The sequence below is a fragment of the Cherax quadricarinatus genome, chromosome 56, assembly GCF_038502225.1.
Source record: "Cherax quadricarinatus isolate ZL_2023a chromosome 56, ASM3850222v1, whole genome shotgun sequence".
NCBI classification, from domain to species: Eukaryota; Metazoa; Arthropoda; class Malacostraca; order Decapoda; family Parastacidae; genus Cherax; species Cherax quadricarinatus.
Genome location: NC_091347.1, coordinates 6,656,014 through 6,680,435, shown reverse-complemented (window position 1 = coordinate 6,680,435; position 24,422 = coordinate 6,656,014).

Genomic DNA, 24,422 nt, shown 5'->3' with positions numbered 1-24,422 from the left:
TATTCCTCAACTTGTCGGCTTTGTAAACCATTTATCAAATCCTTCATGGGAAATTCTCCTAGCACTCCTACATTTAAATGCCCCCTATAATGTTTTCAGTATATAAATACCTTAAGTAGTTGCATAAATATTGCACCGCCATATGTCTCTAATAACTTTTCCTAGTTGAGTATGGCTGATATTTTGACTCCTGGTAATTTGACTACCAGTAATTTGACTCCCAGCAATTTCAGTTCCCATATAAAAAAAATCGGTATTGATAACAGTTATTTAAAATATTTGTTAAAGGAATGATGATTATATTAATTTTTATGTAATTTTCACTTATTTTCTTTTTCTGCAGCAAACGTGAACAATTTGTAGTTTCTTCCTCATCTGTATTTCACTTATCTTTGGAAGATTTTTTTAACCATGTCTCTGTTTTTCCATTTCATCTGCACTTTTTATATGCTAACACCGCATCACTGCCACATTCTCCAGTTATATGTTACTGTCTTGGGTAACATGAACACACAGCACATCAAGCCTTTATTAGACAATACTTCCTTCAAAAACCTTACTTTAGAACGAAACTTTGACATGAATTGACGTTTCATTCAGTGACATTTTTTGCCCTTAATGTTTGTATTTCCCTTTTAACCTTAACATGCGTCTTAAATATTATTATTAGCATTTCACCGTCTGTGTAAAAGGTACTTTCTAGTATTTCAGTATAGCTTACGAGTTTCTTACAATTGTAAATACGTGATCTGGTGACACTCTTATTTAGTATAACTCTGGTCCCTCTCTTCCTTCAAAACTTATATTTTGTCACAACGTTTCTCTTATTCAAGTGGCCTGTTTTTTCCTTCTTCCATATTGTTTGTTGTACTTTTCCAAGTTCCATTCTATCCGTCACTCCACCTCAACGTAGCATCTTATAGACACCTACATTCTTCTTTATTATCATGTTTATATACTTTTTTTATTCTTTCCGACAAATCACTTACGTAAATCAGAAACATTGTTGGGGCCAGTACTGAAGCCTGGTGGATGCCACTGATAACATTTCCCTGTACCTGCAGCTTACTTGGAGAGTGTTTCGGAGGTCAATGCCCTGTGAACCACTCCTAGATTAGGCCTCCCAGTGGATGGCCTGATCAAGCAGGCTGTTGGTACTAGCTGCACTAGGTTCACAGCCTGGTTGATAACGGACTAACTTGAGTAATTTATCAAGCTCCCTCTTGCAGACAGCCATTGGTCTATTGATAATCTAATAGACCCCTGGCTGTCTGCAAGAGGGAACTCCAGGGGGACTTTTTTCCGCCTAGCACTCATCTTACTTTACTCGGACAACTCTCATTCTATTCCTTCAACAGTTTTCAGTTTCAGTACTAGTCTTTCGTAAGGGACACTATTAAAAGCGTTTTTCGAAATGCAAATAAAAATAAAAATCCCATGCGTCTCTTGTATGATGGTTGTAACTTTCACAGAATAATGATTGGTTCAGTACGTAAGATTTTTCTGATCTTATATCCGGCTATTTGATAGAAGTTTTCTCCAGAGACCGCATACACATTTCTTTAATGGTCTGTTCGAGAATCTTGACAAGACTGCTTATTAAAGAGGCAAACCTGGCTCGTAGCTCAGTGGTAGCCTTCGGCTCACAACCCAAGACACTGGGTTCAGTCATGCGCAAATCGAGACGTGTCTGGGTGTTAGTCGATTGTTGTGGCTCGCACCCTGGCAGGGCGAGATGTATGGGTAACTCCTTACATGCTTTGCCCATGTTTACCTAGCAGTAAATAGGTATCTGGATGTTGTGCGTGGCATCCTGCTGGATTGGGCTTGGCTTCAGGATGAGATGAGGGAAGATAACAGCTCTGAAATGTAAATTCATCAACAGCTAGTAAAAATAAGATCAGACCAGCAAAGACGTGAAGTAATCAATGTTGTAATCTGCTGTTGCAATGATTGGGTAACTGTGGCACTGCAGGGAGTTCACTCTAGAGCAACATCTACCAACTAACGCCTCGGTGATCAGAGATCGGGTAGCAATTAACGGGCGGACGATCAGGCCTCCAGCACTCATTGCGCTGAATTACCCACAAATTTATCGCTTCACATATTATTACCACTGCTGCTGCTACTACGTCTACTGCTGCTAATATTGCTATTGCTGCTACTGCTGATGCTACTACTGTTACTTCTAGTACTATTACTACTACTATTAGTGTTATTACTGTTACTGCAACTACTGCTACTACATCTACTGCTGCTGCTGCTGCCGCCACTACTACTACAAGCGCTATATGATCCTTTTGGGTTTAGCTCTTAGTTATGATTTTAATAATACAGCTAAATAATAATGTGACTAGTAGACTCCTGTATTTGTAACACGTTCATCCACCCTGTGTTTGAAGCAGTGAATTGATTTATTAGTAATAACTTGAGGGGGAAAAAGTAGTAGTAGTGTACAGTATTACTGTTTGTCAAGAACTTATTGACTTATGTTAAACTGTTGTACACTGAGCTACGTGTCGATATTGATGTTAAACTGTTGTACACTGAGCTACGTGTTGACGTTAATGTTAAACTGTTGTACACTGAGTTACGTGTTGACGTTAATGTTAAACTGTTGTACACTGAGCTACGTGGTGACGTTAATGTTAAACTGTTGTACACTGAGCTACGTGTTGACGTTGATGTTAAACTGTTGTACACTGAGCTACGTGGTGACATTGATGTTAAACTGTTGTACACTGAGCTACGTGTTGACGTTGATGTTAAACTGTTGTACACTGAGCTACGTGTTGATATTGATGTTAAACTGCTGTACACTGAGCTACGTGTTATTGATGTTAAACTGTTGTACACTGAGCTACGTGTTGATATTGATGTTAAACTGTTGTACACTGAGCTACGTGTTGATATTGATGTTAAACTGTTGTACACTGAGCTACGTGTTGATATTGATGTTAAACTGTTGTACACTGAGTTACGTGTTGACGTTAATGTTAAACTGTTGTACACTGAGCTACGTGTTGATATTGATGTTAAACTGTTGTACACTGAGTTACGTGTTGACGTTAATGTTAAACTGTTGTACACTGAGCTACGTGTTGACATTGATGTTAAACTGCTGTACACTGAGTTACGTGTTAACATTGATGTTAAACTGCTGTACACTGAGCTACGTGTTGATATTGATGTTAAACTGTTGTACACTGAGCTACGTGTTGATATTGATGTTAAACTGTTGTACACTGAGCTACGTGTTGATATTGATGTTAAACTGTTGTACACTGAGCTACGTGTTGATATTGATGTTAAACTGTTGTACACTGAGCTACGTGTTGATATTGATGTTAAACTGTTGTACACTGAGATACGTGGTGACATTGATGTTAAACTGCTGTACACTGAGCTACGTGTTGACGTTGATGTTAAACTGCTGTACACTGAGCTACGTGGTGACATTGATGTTAAACTGCTGTACGCTGAGCTACGTGTTGACGTTGATGTTAAACTGCTGTACACTGAGCTACGTGGTGACATTGATGTTAAACTGCTGTACACTGAGCTACGTGTTGACATTGATGTTAAACTGTTGTACACTGAGCTACGTGGTGACATTGATGTTAAACTGCTGTACACTGAGCTACGTGGTGACATTGATGTTAAACTGCTGTACACTGAGCTACGTGGTGACATTGATGTTAAACTGCTGTACACTGAGCTACGTGGTGACATTGATGTTAAACTGCTGTACACTGAGCTACGTGGTGACATTGATGTTAAACTGCCGTACACTGAGCTTCATGCTAACATGATTGTTAATTAAACTGCGCAGTTAGTTCAGAAATAAAGGTACTTCGCAGTGTTAGGTAACATACAAAGTACTGGTTACGTCAAGGATCAGTGATAAGGTGTTTGATGAATGGTTTTGAAAACCGACAAGTTGAAGAATTGAGACATTTATGCAACATATGGGAATATTTATTGAAGAAACGTTTCCCCACACAGTAGCTTCATCAGTCTTATACAAAGCAGGAAGGTATAAGGAGAGGAGGCGTTTGAGGTAATCAGTCCCTCAGCCTGGAGTCGATGTGTTCAGTCAATCAATCTTGTAGAAAGTACAGCACAGGGCCGTAGCAGTGGCTTATATACTGTAGTCAGGTGAGGTGAAACAGGAGGCGGGGTCATAGTGGAACCATCCTCTAGTCTAAGTAGGTCTTCGTCAAAAGATTGGACAAGTTTTGAAGTATTCTTTGTATCAAGATTCCATGATCCCATGATAGATGTGATGAATGGTTTTGAAAAACGACAATTTGAAGAATTGAGACACTTATGCAACATAAGGGAATTTGTTCTTTCTACAAGATTGAACATATCGACTCAAGGCTAAGGGACTGATTACCTCAAACTCCTCCTCTCCTTATACCTTCCTGCATTGTATAAGACTCATGAAGCCACTGTGTGGCGAAACGTTTCATCAGTAAAGCTTCCCATATGTTGCACGATAAGGTGTGTGTTGGCACTACGTGTTGTTTCTGCTATCCCTCTGGCACTCTCTGACACTTAGCCAAAAGAGCGGCATAAGTAACAGGTGAGGCGGACAACTTTAAGTTCTGTAGAGTGAGAACTTTCTGTTAACCACTGCTCTGGCCGCCCACCTCCCCGCACTGTTCTGACCGCCCACCTCCCCGCACTGCTCTGGCCGCCCACCTCCCCGCACTGTTCTGACCGCCCACCTCCCCGCACTGCTCTGGTCGCCCACCTCCCCGCACTGCTCTGGCCGCCCACCTCCCCGCACTGCTCTGGTCGCCCATCTCCCCGCACTGCTCTGGCCGCCCACCTCCCCGCACTGCTCTGGCCGCCCACCTCCCCGCACTGCTCTGGTCGCCCATCTCCCCGCACTGCTCTGGCCGCCCACCTCCCCGCACTGCTCTGGCCGCCCACCTCCCCGCACTGCTCTGGCCGCCCACCTCCCCGCACTGCTCTGGTCGCCCATCTCCCCGCACTGCTCTGGCCGCCCACCTCCCCGCACTGCTCTGGCCGCCCACCTCCCGGCACTGCTCTGGCCGCCCACCTCCCTGCACTGCTCTGGCCGCCCTCCTCCCTGCACTGCTCTGGCCGCCCACCTCCCTGCACTGCTCTGGCCGCCCACCTCCCCGCACTGCTCTGGCCGCCCACCTCCCCGCACTGCTCTGACCGCCCACCTCCCCGCACTGCTCTGGCCGCCCACCTCCCCGCACTGCTCTGGCCGCCCCCCTCCCCGCACTGCTCTGACCGCCCACCTCCCCGCACTGCTCTGACCGCCCACCTCCCCGCACTGCTCTAGCCGCCCACCTCCCCGCACTGCTCTGTCCGCCCACCTCCCCGCACTGCTCTGGCCGTCCACCTCCCCGCACTGCTCTGGCCGCCCACCTCCCCGCACTGCTCTTGCCGCCCACCTCCCCGCACTGCTCTTGCCGCCCACCTCCCCGCACTGCTCTGCCCGCCCACCTACCCGCACTGCTCTGCCCGCCCACCTCCACGCACTGCTCTCCCCTCCCACCTCCCCGCACTGCTCTCCCCTCCCACCTCCCCGCACTGCTCTCCCCTCCCACCTCCCCGCACTGATCTGCCCGCCCACCTCCCAGCACTGCTCTGCCTGCCCACCTCCCCGCACTACTCTGGCCGCCCACCTCCCCGCAATGCTCTGGCCGCCCACCTCCCCGCACTGCTCTGGTCGCCCACCTCCCCGCACTGCTCTGCCCGCCCACCTCCCCGCACTGCTCTTCCCTCCCACCTCCCCGCACTGCTCTCCCCTCCCACCTCCCCGCACTGCTCTGCCCGCCCACCTTCCCGCACTGCTCTGACAGCCCACCTCCCCGCACTGCTGTGACCGCCCACCTCCCCGCACTGACCGCCCATCTCCCGGCACTGACCGCCCACCTCACACTGCTCTGACCGCCCACCTCACACTGCCCTGACAGCCCACCTCCTCGCACTGCCCTGACCGCCCACCTCACACTGCTCTGACCGCCCACCTCCCTGCACTGACCGCCCACCTCACACTGCTCTGACCGCCCACCTCCTCACAATGTTCTGACCGCCCACCTCACACTGCTCTGACCGCCCTCGTCACACTGCTCTGACCGCCCACCTCACACTGCTCTGACCGCCCACTGCTCTGACCGCCCACCTCACACTGCTCTGACCGCCCACCTCCTTACACTGCTCTGACCGCCCGCCTCACACTGCTCTGACCGCCCACCTCCTCACACTGCTCTGACCGCCCACCTCACACTGCTCTGACCGCCCACCACCTCACACTGCTCTGACCGCCCACCTCCTCACACTGGTCTAACCGCCCACTTCCTCACACTGCTCTGACCGCCCACCACCTCACACTGCTCTGACCGCCCACCTCCTCACACTGCCCTGACCGCCCACCTCCTCAGACTGCTCTGACCGCCCACCACCTCAGACTGCTCTGACCGCCCACCACCTCACACTGCCCTGACCGCCCACCACCTCACACTGCTCTGACCGCCCACCTCCTCACACTGCTCTGACCGCCCACCTCCTCACACTGCTCTGACCGCCCACTTCACACTGCTGTGACCGCCCACCTCACACTGCTGTGACCGCCCACCTCACACTGCTGTAACCGCCCACCTCACACTGCTGTGACCGCCCACCTCACACTGCTGTGACCGCCCACCTCACACTGCTGTGACCCATGCGGAGCAGGTCCATGTCCCCCCATATTAGACCAATGACCCCCCCCCCGGATAAGCCCAATGACCCACCCAGTCTGGTCATCTCCACTCAAGGATGGATCACGGCACCAGACCCAGTAGCACAAGCTAGTCAGGTCCAACTCACACCTGCTCTATCTATCTAATCTATTTTTAAAACTACACAACGTTTTAGCCTGAATAACTGTACTCGGGAGTTTGTTCCACTCATCCACAACTCTATTACCAAACCAGTGCTTTCCTATATCTTTCCTGAAACTGAATTTTTCCAACTTGAAACCATTGCTGCGAGTCCTGTCTTGGCTGGAAATTTTCAGCACGCTATTTACATCCCCTTTATTTATTCCTGTTTTCCATTTATACACCTCGATCATATCCCCCCTAATTCTACGCCTTTCGAGAGAGTGCAGATTCAGGGTCCTCAGTCTATCCTCATAGGGAAGATTTCTGATGAACATTAAAATGGTATAAAATACCGACAGGTTGTTAGGTAAGACACATGTGCAACTTTAAGGGTGATGGACTGATTACATCGTCTTCAAGTCTCTTCTGCTTCTATCAACTTTTCTGTACTCGACTACTGTGTAGGCGAAGCGTTTCGAAATAAAGATACCTAACTGTTGCATATGTGTCTTACCTAACAAGATTTCTGATACATGGGATCATGTTTGTCATCCTATGTACGTTTTCCAGAGCATTTATATCCATTCTGTAATACGGTGACCAGAACTGAGCATCATAGTCTAAATGAGGTCTAACCAAGGATATATAGAGTTGAAAAACAACCTGAGGACTTCTATTATTTATAGTTCTAGATATGAAGCCAAGAATTCTGTTCGCTTTATTGCGAACACTAATGCACTGTTGTCTTGGTTTTAGATTACTGCTAACCAGAACTCCTAAATCCTTTTCGCAATCAGTAGTATTAAGAACATAAGAACGAAGGAACACTGCAGCAGGCGTACTGGCCCATGCGAGGCAGGTCCAAGTCTCCTACCGGCTTAAGCCAAAGCACCCAACCTAGTCAGGTCAGGTCACATTGACATAAGGGAGGAACACGGCAACCGACCTGGTAGCACAAGCTAATCAGGCCCAACTCACACCCACCCACACCCACTCATCAATTTATCCAACCTATTTTTAAAGCTACACAACGTTCTGGCCTCTATAACTGTACTTGGGAGTTTGTTCCACTCATCCACAACTCTATTACCAAGCCAGTACTTTCCTATATCCTTCCTGAATCTGAATTTTTCCAACTTAAAACCATTGCTGCGAGTCCTGTCTAGGCTAGGTATTTTCAGCGCACTATTTACATCCCCTTTATTTATTCCTGTCTTCCATTTATACACCTCAATCATATCCCCCCTAATTCTATGTCTTTCTTGAGAGTGCAGATTCAGGGCCCTTAGTCTATCCTCATAGGGAAGGTTTCTTATACATGGGATCAACTTTGTCATCCTCCTTTGTACATTTTCCAGAGTATTTATATCCATTCTGTAATACGGTGACCAAAACTGTGCAGCATAATCTAAATGAGACCTAACCAAGGATGTATAGAGTTGAAGACCAACCGGAGGACTCCTATTATTTATGCTTCTTGATATGAAGCCAAGGATTCTGTTAGCTTTATTGCGAACACTTATGCACTGTTGTCTTGGTTTCAGATTACTGCTAACGAGGACTCCTAAACCTTTTTCGCAATCCGTAATATTAAGATCTACATTATTTAGTTTATATGTGGCATGGTTATTGTCCTGTCCAACATTTAGAACTTTGCATTTGTCTATATTAAACTGCATCTGCCACTTCTCCGACCACTGCATCAGTCTACTCAAATCTTCCTGGAGTGCTCGAATGTCCTCGTCAGAATGAATTCGACGGCCTATTTTGGTGTCATCGGCAAACTTGCTGATGTCGCTCTTTATGCCCTCATCTATGTCGTTTATGTAGATTGTGAACAGCAGGGGGCCCAACACTGACCCCTGTGGAACACCGCTCGTGACGCTTCCCCACTCGGATTTCTCCCCATTTATGCAAACTCTCTGCTGCCTATTTGTCAACCATGCCTCTATCCAGGAAAAAATTTCTCCTATTCCATGTGCCTTAATTTTCGTCAATAGTCTCTGATGTGGGACCCTGTCAAAAGCCTTACTGAAGTCCATATACACAATATCATATTCATTACCATTATTTAGTTTATATGTGGCATGGTTATTTAACTGTCCAACATTTAGAACTTTGCGTTTGGGCGGTCACAGCAGTGTGAGGCCATACACTGCTGTGACCGCCCACCTCACACTGCTGTGACCGCCCACCTCTCACTGCTGTGACCGCCCGCCTCTCACTGCTGTGACCGCCCACCTCTCACTGCTGTGACCGCCCGCCTCACACTGCTGTGACCGCCCACCTCACACTGCTGTGACCGCCCTCCTCTCACTGCTGTGACCGCCCGCCTCTCACTGCTGTGACCGCCCACCTCTCACTGCTGTGACCGCCCGCCTCTCACTGCTGTGACCGCCCACCTCACACTGCTGTGACCGCCCACCTCACACTGCTGTGACCGCCCACCTCACACTGCTGTGACCGCCCACCTCTCACTGCTGTGACCGCCCGCCTCTCACTGATGTGACCGCCCACCTCTCACTGCTGTGACCGCCCACCTCTCACTGCTGTGACCGCCCGCCTCTCACTGCTGTGACCGCCCACCTCTCACTGCTGTGACCGCCCGCCTCTCACTGCTGTGACCGCCCACCTCTCACTGCTGTGACCGCCCACCTCTCACTGCTGTGACCGCCCGCCTCTCACTGCTGTGACCGCCCACCTCACACTGCTGTGACCGCCCACCTCACACTGCTGTGACCGCCCACCTCCTCACACTGCTGTGACCGCCCACCTCCTCACACTGCTGTGACCGCCCGCCTCTCACTGCTGTGACCGCCCACCTCTCACTGCTGTGACCGCCCGCCTCTCACTGCTGTGACCGCCCACCTCTCACTGCTGTGACCGCCCACCTCTCACTGCTGTGACCGCCCGCCTCTCACTGCTGTGACCGCCCACCTCTCACTGCTGTGACCGCCCGCCTCTCACTGCTGTGACCGCCCACCTCACACTGCTCTGACCGCCCACCTCTCACTGCTGTGACCGCCCACCTCTCACTGCTGTGACCGCCCACCTCTCACTGCTGTGACCGCCCGCCTCTCACTGCTGTGACCGCCCACCTCACACTGCTCTGACCGCCCACCTCACACTGCTCTGACCGCCCACCACCTCACACTGCTCTGACCGCCCACCACCTCACACTGCCCTGACCGCCCACCACCTCACACTGCTCTGACCGCCCACCACCTCACACTGCCCTGACCGCCCACCACCTCACACTGCCCTGACCGCCCACCTCACACTGCGCTGACCCCCACCTCACACTGCTGTGACCGGCCACCTCACACTGCTGTGACCGCCCACTTCCTCACACTGCTGTGACCGCCCACTTCCTCACACTGCTCTGACCGCCCACCTCCTCACACTGCTCTGACCGCCCACCTCACTGCTGTGATCGCCCACTTCACACTGCTGTGACCGCCCACCTCCTCACACTGCTGTGACCGCCCACTTCCTCACACTGCTGTGACCGCCCACTTCCTCACACTGCTGTGACCGCCCACCTCACACTGCTGTGACCGTCCACCTCCTCACACTGCTCTGCCCGCCCACCTCCTGACACTGCTCTGACCGCCCACCTTCTGACACGGCTCTGACCGCCTACCTCACACTGCTCTCACCGCCCACCTCACGCTGCTCTCACCGCCCACTTCCTCACACTGCTCTGACCGCCCTCCTCACACTGCTCTGACCGCCCACTTCACAGTGCTCTGACCGCCCACCTCTCACTGCTCTGACCGCTCACCTCCTGACACTGATCTGACCGCCCACCTCCTGACACTGCTCTGACCGCCCACCTCCCTGTACTGCTGCTGCTGCTCACATCTTCCTAAATGGATAAACAGTTGATTCAATTATCTCACGGGTTATAAGAGAAACATTTACAGCCGAATCAAAAGGGAAGGAGGAGTCTTAAGAAATCAATATATATTTAGTTAAATAGAGAAATGAAAAGAATAAGAAAAGCCAAGAGAGATTATGATAGTAAAGTCGCGTAGAAATCGAAGATAAATCCAAAATATTTCTTTTAGTTATATAGGAATAAGATTAGTTAAAGACAAGATAGAGACGTTTAAAAGTTGGTCATGTCAACTTACACTCAGTGACAAGGAAATGTGTAAAGTCTTTAGCACTTATTTCCTCTCAGAAGATACTAGCCAAGTTTTAGAAATTAGAAAATAAATAGGTCAGGACTAAATTAAGTTATGCATGATTAATGCATAACTTAATTTCCAAGGGTTATAAAGGACTTTGAGGAACTTAGTAAACTATTAATTAAGTTGACATTGTGCCGGATAAGTGGAAAATGTCAAATGTGATAACTAACTACAAAGCAGGAGACAGGTCGTTAGCGTGGAGTTATGAACCAGTTAGTCTAACTTCCATTGTGGGAAAATTGAGAGAATCAGTTTCCCGGGTTATTCGAAGCCACTTTGTGCGACATTAATTAATCATTGAATCTAATTTTTTTAATTAAGGTATGTAAAGTAAAAGGACACAAGTGCAACTAATGTGACATTTTATTGTGGCAACGTTTCGCTCTCCAGGAGCTTTGTCAAGCCGATATACTGTTCGTATCGGCTTGACAAAGCTCCTGGAGAGCGAAACGTTGCCACAATAAAATGTCACATTAGTTGCACTTGTGTCCTTTTACTTTACATATTGTCGGTAATTCTACCAACTTTATTAATTAAGGTATTTTAGGATGTAGGTCACGGTAATGAATATAATATTGTGTGTATGAGCTTCGATAAGACTTTTGATAGAGATCCTGGAGATAGTTCAGGAAAGTGGAGGCAAACTGAAAACAATGGAATTGTTTTTCCTGGAAATTGGCGTAGTTAACAGATAGGCAACAGAGTTTGCACAAGTGGGGAGAAATCAGTGAAGGGACCCGTCACAAGTGGTGTTCCACAGGGGTCGCAATATACATAACATAGATATGAGAATAAATAACGTCATAAGCAAGTTTGCCGATGACATCAAATTTGGCTGTCGGATTAATTCTGATGGCACAGAAATGCTACATAAAGATCTGAATAGATTGATGCAGTGGTCGGAGAAGTGGAAGATACACTTTAATGTAGAGAAATGCAAATTTCTAAGCCTTGGTAAAGAAAATAACCGTTTTATTTGTTAACTAAATCATTTGCATTTTAATCACTCTGAATGCGAGAAAAGAGTTGGAAGTTCTGGTTAGCAGTAATTTGAAACCAAGACATTATCGCTTGGTTATGATTGTAATAAAGACAAAACGTAAGTATTTTCAATGAAGCTGATAGAATTCTTGGCTTCATATCAAAAAGTATAAATAACAGGAGTCCTCAAGTTATATTTCAACTCTGTATCTCTATTTATCATTGGTTAGGCCTCATTCAGATTATGCTGCACAGTTCTGGTCACCGTATTAAAGAATAGTTATAAGTATCCAGAGAAGGATGACAAAGTTGATCTCATGTTTCAGAAATCTTTCCTTGAAGGACAGACTGAGGGCACTGAAGCTGCACTCTCTAGAAAGGCGTAGAATTAGGGCGGATATGATTGAGGTGTATGAATAAGAACATGAAGGAACACTGCAGCAGGCCTACTGGCGCATGCGAGGCAGGTCCATGTCACTCCCTGGCTTAGACCAGTGACCCACCTAGTCAAGTCACATCCACTTAAGGAAGGGGTACGGCATCAGACCCACTAGCACCAGCTAGTCAGGTCCAACTCACACCCACCCACTCATGTATTTATCTAACCTATTTTTATAACTACACAACGTTTTAGCTTCTATGACGGTACTCAGGAGTTTGTTCCACTCAGCCACGACTCTATTACCAAACCAGTGCTTTCCTATGTCCTTCCTGAATCTGAATTTTTCCAACTTGAAACCATTGCTGAGTCCTGTCTTGGCTACATATTTTTAGCACGCTATTTACATCCCTTTATTAATAACTGTTTTCCATTTATACACCTCGATCATATCCCCTCTAATTCTACGCCTTTCTAGAGAGTGCAGATTCAGGGCCCTCAGTCTATCCTCGTAGGGAAGATTTCTGGGATCAACTTTGTCATCCTCCTTTGTACGTTTTCCAGTGCATTTATATTCTGTAATACGGTGACCAGAACTGAGCAGCATAATCTAAATGAGGCCTAACCAAAGATATATAGAGTTGAACAAACTGAGGACTTCTATTATTTACACTTCTTGTTATGAAGCCAAGGATTCTGTTAGCTTTATTGCGAACACTAATGCACTGTTGTCTTGGTTTCAAATTACTGCTAACCAGAACTCCTAAATCCTTTTCGCAATCACTAATATTAAGATCTACATTATTTAGTTTATAATTGGCATGGTTATTTTCTTGTCCAACATTTAGAACTTTGCATTTGTCTATATTAAACTGCATCTGCCACTTCTCTGACCACTGCATCAATCTTCTGAAATCATCCTAGAGGGCTCTAATGTCCTCATTAGAATGAATTAGACGGCCTATTTTGGTGTCATCAGCCAATTTGCGTATGTCGCTATTTAATCCCTCATCTATGTCGTTTATGTAAATTGTGAACAACAAGGGGCCCAACACTGACCAATGTGGAACACCACTTGAGGGTGTGGGTGATCCGGGAAGTCTCGCGTGTTTGAGCTCCGCCAATTTCGCGTGTATCGGAGGTCCCAGAGGGGACAGAGTGTGGAAAATAGGCGTGTGAAAACCTAAAGTGCATATACTTTTCTAAACCCACAGAAGGGAAGCATCAGTGTCCATTGAAGAGAAAAAAACTAGTTTTACAATGCTATGTGTGGAGTGCCAGGCTCAGTATAACGGTTGTTGTGGAAGGTGCCATATAGGAAATGATTTGTGACTAGTAGTGAACGTAGATCAGTGAGGGGAAATAAAGATCAGGGATTAGCATAAACTCAGAGAGCAGAAAAGTTAAGAAATGGAAAAGGATTATTGCTAAAACCACGGGAGAATATAAGATATTATTATTAATAAAAGTGAGGAGAGCAGTGTGTAGGCCTACAGATGATACCATACAGTGGGTCGTGTTTTATACTGAAGGACTGTTCCTCATACCATATAAGGAATATAGCGAATGGTGAGGTATTGATGTTCAGTGATATAGTGATCTGAAATTGTGGATTACAGCAATCTGTCAAATACCCAATACATAGTGTACAATATATGGAATATATATATGGGTTGACCACCACCAGGAAAATTATTGCCAGAGGCGACAGAGAAATGTAAACTATCGTACAGGTGTTATAACGAGGAAAAAGGATTTGAATAGGCAGTGATATAGTGTACTGAATTGTGGATGAGAGTAATCCTTTAAAACCGAGTGCTAGTGTAAGCTATGGTGTAATTATATGGGAACAAACTGCGTAAGTTTACGGTCACCCCACTGATCCCCCCACCTCTCCCCCCGCCCCTTCGTACCCCAACCAGCGGGAGTTGTTCCCTCCCTGCTGGTACCCATACCATGGACCCACTTATCACCAAACCAAGCAAAGTGGAGACGTGGGGATACAAACTGGATAAGTATTAAGCCATAGTAGAAATAATAAAATAAGAGATAGTTGATTGATGTGCAGGGAAACAGTGAACATGCAGTGACTGGATAGTGGAAAAGGATAAACCACCACCAAATCCTCTCGCCACCCTCCCCCTCCGACACCCCAACCAGAAGGGATGGTCCTCACCCCCCTACTGGGACCCATACCCCATTCTCCTGACCACCGAACTACCTTTCATCACCGAAACCCAGCCACCACCACTACATATAACTGTCCAGGACAAGATAAACAGCAGTGATCATGACAGGAATCAGATGCTGTAGGATGTATGATATATGATGTTATACAACATAAAAGTTTTTAATGGGTAATAAGTCTCCATGCTAATTACATCCCACATACCCATGTATTGACCTATAACACCCACACCTGCATGCAGAGCTGAAAGGTAAAGTGAAGATCAGGCTCTTGTGGTACCCAGTTGCAAATAGGATACAGGCAGGATGGCAGTACAGTATACCTGTGGGACATGTGAAAAGGCTCTTGGGAAAAAATCTAAAATCACATGCAACCTTTGCTTTTCAAAACATCATGTTACCTGTGCAAGAATAAACACTGCAACCAGAAATGACATCTATCTAGATAGGTGTTTCTGGATCTGCAACAGGGATGTGGAACTATGGATAGATATCAGGAAAGCACTCAGGAGGTTAATAAACAATAAACACGAGAAAAAGGAGGAACTATTGAATAGTCTACCTGGAATATATAGAGCATGGGAAGATAGGAGAGGAGTAAAGTCTAACACAGAGAATGCCCAGTCTACAACAACTGACCCAAAAATAAGCAGATACACACTAGAAAAAACACGGGAAACAAAAACAACAGCTAGTTCAGTGCCCAGCCTTAGGGCTGACCCAGACCCAGCCCCCAGCCATTGTGAAAATCTGGATTCAGTTAAAGACTCCTCCACAGCTACCAATGCCATATCCCTTAGTACAGATGTAGTAGAGGAGCCCTCCTCTGGGGTAGACTCTTCTGCAACCATCACAGTCATAGCCCCAGCGCCAGTGCTGACCCAGACCCAGCCCCCAGCCTTACTGCCAGCCCAGACTCTCCTAGGGACACTACCCAAACCACCACAAAAACAGTAAATATACAACCATCATTGCACAAGACCGTGGCCCACAGTACAGATGTTGGAGAGGAGTCTCCTCCTTCCTCTACTGGGGAAAGTAGATGGAATCCAGGACGGGGTGGCCCTGGCTTGGATACTGAGGATTATAGTGCAGTCCCAGAACCTGCAGAAATTGACAACACACCTCCCAACAATTCTCAACCAAAGGTGAATTTGTGCAAATATTATGCTTGGGGCATCTGTAAGCATGGAATAACAGGGGAAAAAATGGGACATGCAACTTTGACCATCCCAAAAAATGTAGCGACCTCCTGTCTAAAGGAGTGTGTCGCTCTTCTTCCTGTACTTTCTTTCACCCAAAAATGTGCCACTCCTCGGTCCTCCAGAAGCAGTTTTACAACATCGAGTGCCCTGCATACCATCTAAAAGGGACCAGGAGGCACAGACCCCACAGGACAAACAATAGTAGCTACGACTACCCAACTCCAGGTGATTTTTTAGTGGCAGGAAACGAAAAAAGAAAATGGAAGGAAATAACAAGAATAGTCCACCACCTTGGAGCCTTGTTGGACTGGAGGCGCAGCCAGTGGCCACCCATGGCCCTCCAGAATTACAACTACTGATGCCAATAACAAAATCCCCCCAACAAACACAGAATACAACCTCGTTCATATTTGCTAATATACAGGGCCTTAAGCCATCCACCAACAACAAAATACCTTTTATCAGTGGACTTCTAGTGGAGTCTAATGCAATGTTTGCAGCCTTCACAGAGACTCACACAAAAGATCACTTTGACAGTGAAATATGGATAAGTGGTTACAACCTTTTTAGATGCGACAGAAAAAACAGGCAACAAGGGGGGGTTGGCCTGTATGTCAAAGAGTCCCTTATCTGCACGGAGTTGCTGAACACCACAAATGAGGTAGTTGAAGTTCTATCAATAAAGATCGAGAACCAAAACCTAGTCATTGTGGTTGTATACAAGCCACCAGATGCAACCTCCCAACAGTTCAAGGAACAGCTACTGAAAATCGATTACTGTTTGGAAAACCTTCCAGCTCCATCCCCAAACATCTTACTGCTTGGTGATTTCAACCTAAGGCATACAAAATGGAAGAATGTAGCAAATAATGTTATAGCTGAAACAATCCCCGGAGGTAGCGCAGATGAAAGGTCACACACACATGAGCTACTAAGTCTCTGCGAAAAACACACCTTAAGCCAGCAGATAGTGGAGCCAACAAGACTACAAAACACACTTGACCTTATCTTCACAAATAATGAGGACCTGATAAGAGACAAGAATATCAAAAACAACTAATTCCGATCACAATCTAATCGAAGTCCAGACGTACATGCATAGGGGTCCTGAACAGCAGAATGCATGTACCTGTGAAGGTGTCTTCACAAAATACAATTTCAACAACAAGAACATCAACTGGGACCAGGTAAACCATGTCCTAAACGAAACATGTTGGGAAGATGTCTTAAATGACATGGATCCAAACCAGTGCCTTGAAAGGATCAACTTCCTGGTAGCCGAAGCATGTTCTAGGCATATTCCCATAAGAAAGAAGAAGAGCAGGAGTAAACTGGAGAGAAAAAGACGCTCCCTCTACAGAAGACGACGAAGAGTCACTGAGCTCCTCAGGAGTGCTAGAATATCTGATACACGAAAGGAGGCGCTGACCAGGGAAGTGGAAACTATCGAACTTAAGCTAAATGACTCTTACAGGAACCAGGAGAGGCAGGAGGAGCTTAAAGCTATTAGTGAAATTGAAAGAAATTCAAAATATTTCTTTTCATATGCCAAAAACAAGGCAAATACCACATCTAGTATCGGGCCCTTACTCAGACAGGATGGGACTTACACAGACGACAACAAGGAAATGAGTGAAATATTGAAATCCCAGTACGACTCTGTGTTTAGGGAACCACTAATCGGTCTGAGGATCGACGACCCAAATGATTTCTTCATGAATGAGCCTCAAAACTCCATAAATGTATGCCAGATTTCCGACATTACCCTAACTCCGATAGATTTCGAAAAAGCCATTGACAACATGCCTATGCACTCAGCCCCGGGCCCAGACTCGTGGAACTCTGTTTTCATTAAGAACTGCAAGAAACCCCTCTCGCGTGCCCTAAGTACACTATGGAGGAGGAGCTTGGACATGGGTGAAATTCCACAGTCACTTAAAACAACGGATATAGCCCCGCTCCATAAAGGTGGCAGCAAAGCATTAGCTAAGAACTATAGACCAATAGCTCTGACGTCCCACATCATAAAAATCTTTGAAAGAGTGCTAAGAAGCAGGATTGCAAATCACCTGGATTCCCAAAATCTGCACAATCCAGGGCAACATGGGTTCAGGGCAGGTCGCTCCTGCCTCTCACAACTACTGGATCACTATGACATGGCCTTGGATGCACTGGAAGAAAATCAGAATGCAGATGTAATATACACAGACTTTGCAAAAGCATTTGACAAATGCGATCATGGCGTAATAGCCCATAAAATACGTGCTAAAGGAATAACTGGGAAAGTGGGGAGATGGATCTTCAACTTCCTAACAAATCGAACACAAAGAGTAGTGGTCAACAGAGTTAAATCGGAGGCTGCCATAGTGAAGAGCTCTGTTCCACAAGGCACAGTACTCGCCCCCATCTTATTCCTTATCCTCATATCAGACATAAACAGAGATATACACCACATCACCGTATCATCCTTTGCGGATGATACTAGGATCTGCATGAGGCTGTCATCTGCTGAGGACGCGGTTAACCTCCAAGAAGATATAAACAAAGTTTTCCAGTGGGCAACGGTAAACAATATGATGTTCAATGAGGACAAATTCCAACTACTCCGTTATGGAAAACTGGAGGAGATAATAACTAGAACAGAGTATACTACTGACTCCGGCCATACAATAGAGCGGAAAAATAATGTAAGGGACCTGGGAGTAGTAATGTCTGAGGATCTCACTTTCAAGGATCACAACAGTGCCACGATCGCACGTGCAAAGAAAATGATAGGATGGATAATGAGAACTTTCAAAACGAGAGATGCCAAGCCCATGATGATCCTTTTCAAATCACTTGTTCTCTCTAGGCTGGAATACTGCTGTACATTAACATCTCCATACAAAGCAGGTGAAATCGCAGATCTAGAGAGTGTACAGAGATCCTTTACTGCACATTTAAGTTCTGTCAAGCACCTTAACTACTGGGAACGCTTGGAAGCACTTGACTTGTACTCGTTGGAACGCAGGAGGGAGAGATATATCATAATCTACACTTGGAAAATCTTGGAAGGAATGGTCCCAAATCTGCACACAGAAATCACTCCCTACGAAAGTAAAAGACTGGGCAGGCGATGCAAAATGCCGCCAATAAAAAGTAGGGGCGCCATTGGTACACTAAGAGAAAACACCATAAGTGTCCGGGGCCCAAAACTGTTCAACAGCCTCCCATCAAGCATTAGGGGAATTGCCAATAAACCCCTGGCTGCCTTCAAGAGAGAGCTGGACAGATACCTAAAGTCAGTGCCGGATCAGCCGGGCTGTGGCTCGTACGTCGGACTGCGTGCGGCCAGCAGTAACAGCCTAGTTGATCAGGCCCTGATCCATCGGGAGGCCTGGTCATGGACCGGGCCGCGGGGGCGTTGATCCCCGGAATAACCTCCAGGTAACCTCCAGGTAACGTGCCCCCATTCTGATTTCTCCCCATTTATGTAAACTCTCTGCTGCCTATTTGTTAACCATGCCTCTACCCAGGAAAAAAATCTCCCATTCCGTGTGCCTTAAGTTTCCTCAATAGCCTCTGATGTTGAACTCTGTCGAAAGCCTTACTGAAGTCCATATACACAGTATTATATTCAATACCATGATCTACCTCCTCAAACACCTTAGTGAAAAAAGTTAGTAAATTCGTAAGACAGGAACGCCCCTTTGTAAAACCGTGTTGAAAATCATTAATCAATTTATGCCTTTCAAGATGGGTGCAAATTGCCTCGGCAATTATTGATTCCATAAATTTTCCCACTGTGGAGGTAAGGCTTATTGGTCTATAGTTCGAAGCTAAGGGCCTATCACCTGCCTTGTAAATAGGCATTACATTTGCCAATTAAGGGAATGTACATAAAATGCTAAAAATATCTAAGGAGTCGCGACAGTGGGTTCAAGTTGAAAAAAATAGATTTAAGAAGGATATAGGAAAGCATTGGTTTGGTAAAAGAGTTGTAAATGAGTGAGACAAATTCCCGAGTAGCGTCATTGAAGCGAAAATATTTTGTAGCTTTAAAAATACTTGAGTGGGTGTGGGTTGGCGTGAGTTGGACTTGCCTAGTATGGGCCATTAGGCCTGCAGCAGTGTTCCTTTTTCTGTTAAGTGTGACTGATATAAGGAAGACAGGTGGAAGAAGAAATACATAGATATAACAGAGAAGATAAGGTAGGTGAGAAATGGTGCTGAACACGCAAAGGGAGAGAGGTTGACAGGAAGGGTGTGACTAAAAGAAAGGTGAACCTGGATAATTGATTACATTGTTGTGGATAATGAGAGGGTGGGAGAGAATGAAGGAAGTGTGTGTGTGTGTGTGTGTGCTTTGCTAGTTGTCAAAGTCACTTGTCGAGAAACACTTTACTTTTATTTGTAAGCTCTCAGTTTAATAACATATTTTTTGTAGTATCCTTTCCACTCCACATTTTCCTCTATTTGCAATAGTAGCCTCTTGTTATCCGTGTTGCAGATATACTAAGAAATCTTTATGCTCTCTTTCAAGTACTTATAGCTGTATAACCCTTGCGGTTTAGCGCTTCTTTTGATTATAATAATCAAGTACTTATAAGATGTGTTCAGTCGATCAGTCTTGACTGAACACATCGACCCTAGGTTGAGGAACTGATAACCTCAAACTCCTCCCTATATTCCACCATTCTCTCCATTGGACTGAAGAAGCCACTGACTGGCGAAACGTTTCCAGAATAAAGATTCCCAAAGGTTGCACAGGTGTCTCATTAGCTTCTCGGTTTTCTGAACTCTAAACCATTTGTATATATATATATATATATATATATATATATATATATATATATATATATATATATATATATATATATATATATATATTCTTCTCTTTATCTCCCATCAATCAACATTGTCATCTTTAATGTTTTCCACACTACAACATAATTTATATTAAACTCTGGCAGTCATTTTGTAGCTCCTGTATCAACATTGTTTAACTTGTCTACTCGTTTTTTTCAGGTGTGGGCGCCACACCACAGCTGCATTGTCCAGTTTGTCTTAATATAATTAATAAACAATTTTCTTAACAATATGCACCATCCATATATTTGAAAACTTTTATGGTTTGTCAGTGTAGGACATGAGTGTTCCAAACTTTGATTTATTTCATTTTTTCATTACTTTTTTTTAGTAACTCTTAGATTCCTTTATCGGTTACTTTCAGTATTTCCTCACAGTCTAGTTTCTTCATGTGACGTGATTACATATTTTCCCATTTCTGTGACATGGCATTCCTTTTTTAGTTCATTAAATTTCATCATCCATCACTCCATGTGGCCATTGTATCCAGATCCTTTTCTCAAGATTTGCACTCATTGTCATTGTTCATTTTACGTCAAATATTTTCATCATCTGCAAACATATTCATGTATATTTTTTATTACCTCTGGTAAATCATTTATATAAATTAGAAATAATATTGGGTCAAGTACAAACTCTTGTGGTACCCCACTTGTGACATACACCCATGCAAACAATGTAATTAACTTTAATTCCTCTTATATTTTGCAGTTGTGAAACTAATCTTTCATGGGAAAGTTTTATTAAAAACTTTCTTAAAGTCTAGGTAACTGCAGTCTGCTCATTCATCTTTTCTTGAACAATTTCCTCAACTGTCATAATTACTTAACATATTTGATGCACATAAATGTGCAGACCAAAAACTAAATTGTTTACCAGTTAGTAAGTTGGTATTCTTTAAGTGTTTAATCTACCTTTCTTTAATGTTTGTTTTTTTCTAATAATTTTACAACATTTGTCAACAGAACTGACCCAGGGTTTATAGGTCACTTTTTTATTTAAATATAGTCACAGTATGTTTCATCTGCCACGTGTCTACTAATTTGCTTTCCTGTAGTAAAATGTTAACAGTTTTCCAAGCTTGATATTATTATTATTGTTATTGTTGTTATAATGAGAACCAGCGCTGCTCCGAACTGGATAATATAACTCACCAGGACAGTGTTTTACGACCCAAGGTGCTAGCCCAGCTGTTACTAAAACTTTTTTCTTATCAGCATCTAACAATTTCTTTACTTCCTCTTCAGTTATTTCAGTATTTAACTCGGCTGTCTGTCTGGGATTAACTTTTTCTACATAAAAATCTTTTTTGAACACAGACTTTTTACTCAGTACTTCACACATTTCCGTCTCCACCTCAGTGACTATTTGCCCTCGTCATTTATTTTTTATATTGTGCTGTTAACATTTAGTTTACTTTTTTTTTTACACAGAGTTTTACAAGGTTAGGTTACAGACTTAAATAAAAGTTTTGGTTCTGCCTTGTCTATTATTTACTTTTCAAAATTTCTTTCATCTTTTCTTCTCATATTCAATTCTAGTTTCCTTGAATCCTTGATAATTCTCTTGATTGGCTCACTTCCAGTCAATTTCTTCGTGTTCAAGGCTCTCCAACACTATCGGAAGGGTTCTTGAATGGAGATATCGTAGGATAAGGTAGACACACTTGTAGGATGGTAGGTGTATTGTCAGACTGAGATGAGAGATGGAGCCCGGTGCCTAGCCTGTTCACGCCTTGTAGGTCTGCCGCCGGGTGAGAACGGGACAGGGGGATCACTGCCCATGTGTATCCCCATGACGTCACACAAAGCCAGGCCTACGAGGGATCTCGTGTCTAAAGCACAGGGATGATACTAATATGCTATGCTATATAATACTGGGAATACAGGGATCAGCAACTATGCTGACAGCTCGGTCATGTTACGTATGTCGTCCCGACATACACTACTATACTATAGGCTGAACAGGCAGGCGGATTTGGGCTGATTCTATACAATAACAAATTCATATATAACTTAGAACTAATGGATGGTACAACATGATTTTGACGTAATGGGTATTAACGTAATCATTACAAACTATAAGAACAAATCATTATACAATATGGATGGAATTGATCGATCGATCTGTATTCATGCACTCTACGGATTCTGAGGAAGAATAATTATATACAAAGAAGTGTTTAACAGAAAGGCAGATTCGGTGCACACAAATCTAGACTGTTAATTCTCAGAATACGGAGGGAACGTGAACACGAAAATTTCTGACAAACTGATCAGCTAATAATAAAACACACAGTTGACAAATTCATTCATCTCGGACATCTAATTATACAGACTATGTACATTTAAACCCAATTCTGCGAGGGTAAGGTTTACATATGCAGAATGGTTATCATCTCTGGGAGGGTCGAATTCCTCTGCAATGGCTAACACATGCCTTGACTGAGAGAGATCTGAAGGAATATCTACAAAAGATACTTGCGGGTTTCTCATTACTTTTCGAGTACGCAAGGAGTAACGACATTCAGGTTGAGTATCTGACTGAGTATCTGAGGTAGAGAGTACAGGATCAGGAGGATTGTCAGAGTCTGTCTCATTAGTCTGGGTAGCAATATCCACAACATCGCATACTAATTTCATATGATCTAAATGCGATTCTTTGTATTTGCCAGTACTAACTTCTCTAACCTTATACTTATTTCCAGAGATATGTTCTACAACTCGATAAGGTCCGACAAACTTTTGATCAAGCTTTGGCATTGCAGACGTTTTGTTAAAGTTAATCAGCATAACTCTCGAACCTACTTTGATTTTGGATGGCTTAGCACGGCTATTAGTTACTCTAGTAAATTCTGCTGTTGCTTTATGAAGTGTTTCACGGATTCTTCTAAAAACACTTTGAGCTAAGCTGGTACGAGTTGCTACGAAATCATCAGGGTTGTAATTAGGTTTCGGAGTGGAATATAACAACTCATAGGGTAAACGCTTGTCTACACCATACAATGCATAATGTGGAGTATCACCTATGGAAGCATTGTAAGCAGAATTTATGGCACACTGGACATCTGGTATAACTTCATCCCAAGTTTCACTATTGGGGTTGATAGTGGCTCTCAGAACATCAAGTACTTTCTTATTGGTTCGTTCCGCTAACCCATTGCTGGCAGGATGATGAGGAACAATGGTGGATTTAGAGATCTTGTATAAAGTACACAAATTTTCAAGAATCTCATTACAGAATTCACCTCCATTATCTGTTACTAAGGACTTTGGGGTGGTATGCCTGCAGATAATGCGTTCTTTAAACGCTCTAGCTACTGTCTCTGCAGTCTTATCTGCAATAGGAACTAGCTCACAATATCTGGTGAAATGGTCTACCATAACACACAGATGTTTGTTGCCTTGGAGGGAACATTTAAAATTAGTTAACAAATCAAGGGCAACTCTTTCCCACGGTTCGCTAGTGGTTGGGTACACTTGGATTGGGTTAGGACCATTGACATTTCCTTTATGCTGCATGCAGACACTACATTTCCTAACATACTCAGAAATATCAGTTGCCATACGTGGCCAAAAGTATTTCATTCTGGCTTGTTTCACAGAACGATCCATACCAGGGTGTGCAACACCTGGTGCATCATGAACTAGCTGTAGAGCTACGTTCACTAGTGACTGTGGAATTACTAACTGGTAAACTCTTCTGCATGGAGTACCCAACTCGGCTGTTCGATACAGTAATTCCTGACTCATTACAAAGTCACTAATGGGTGCTG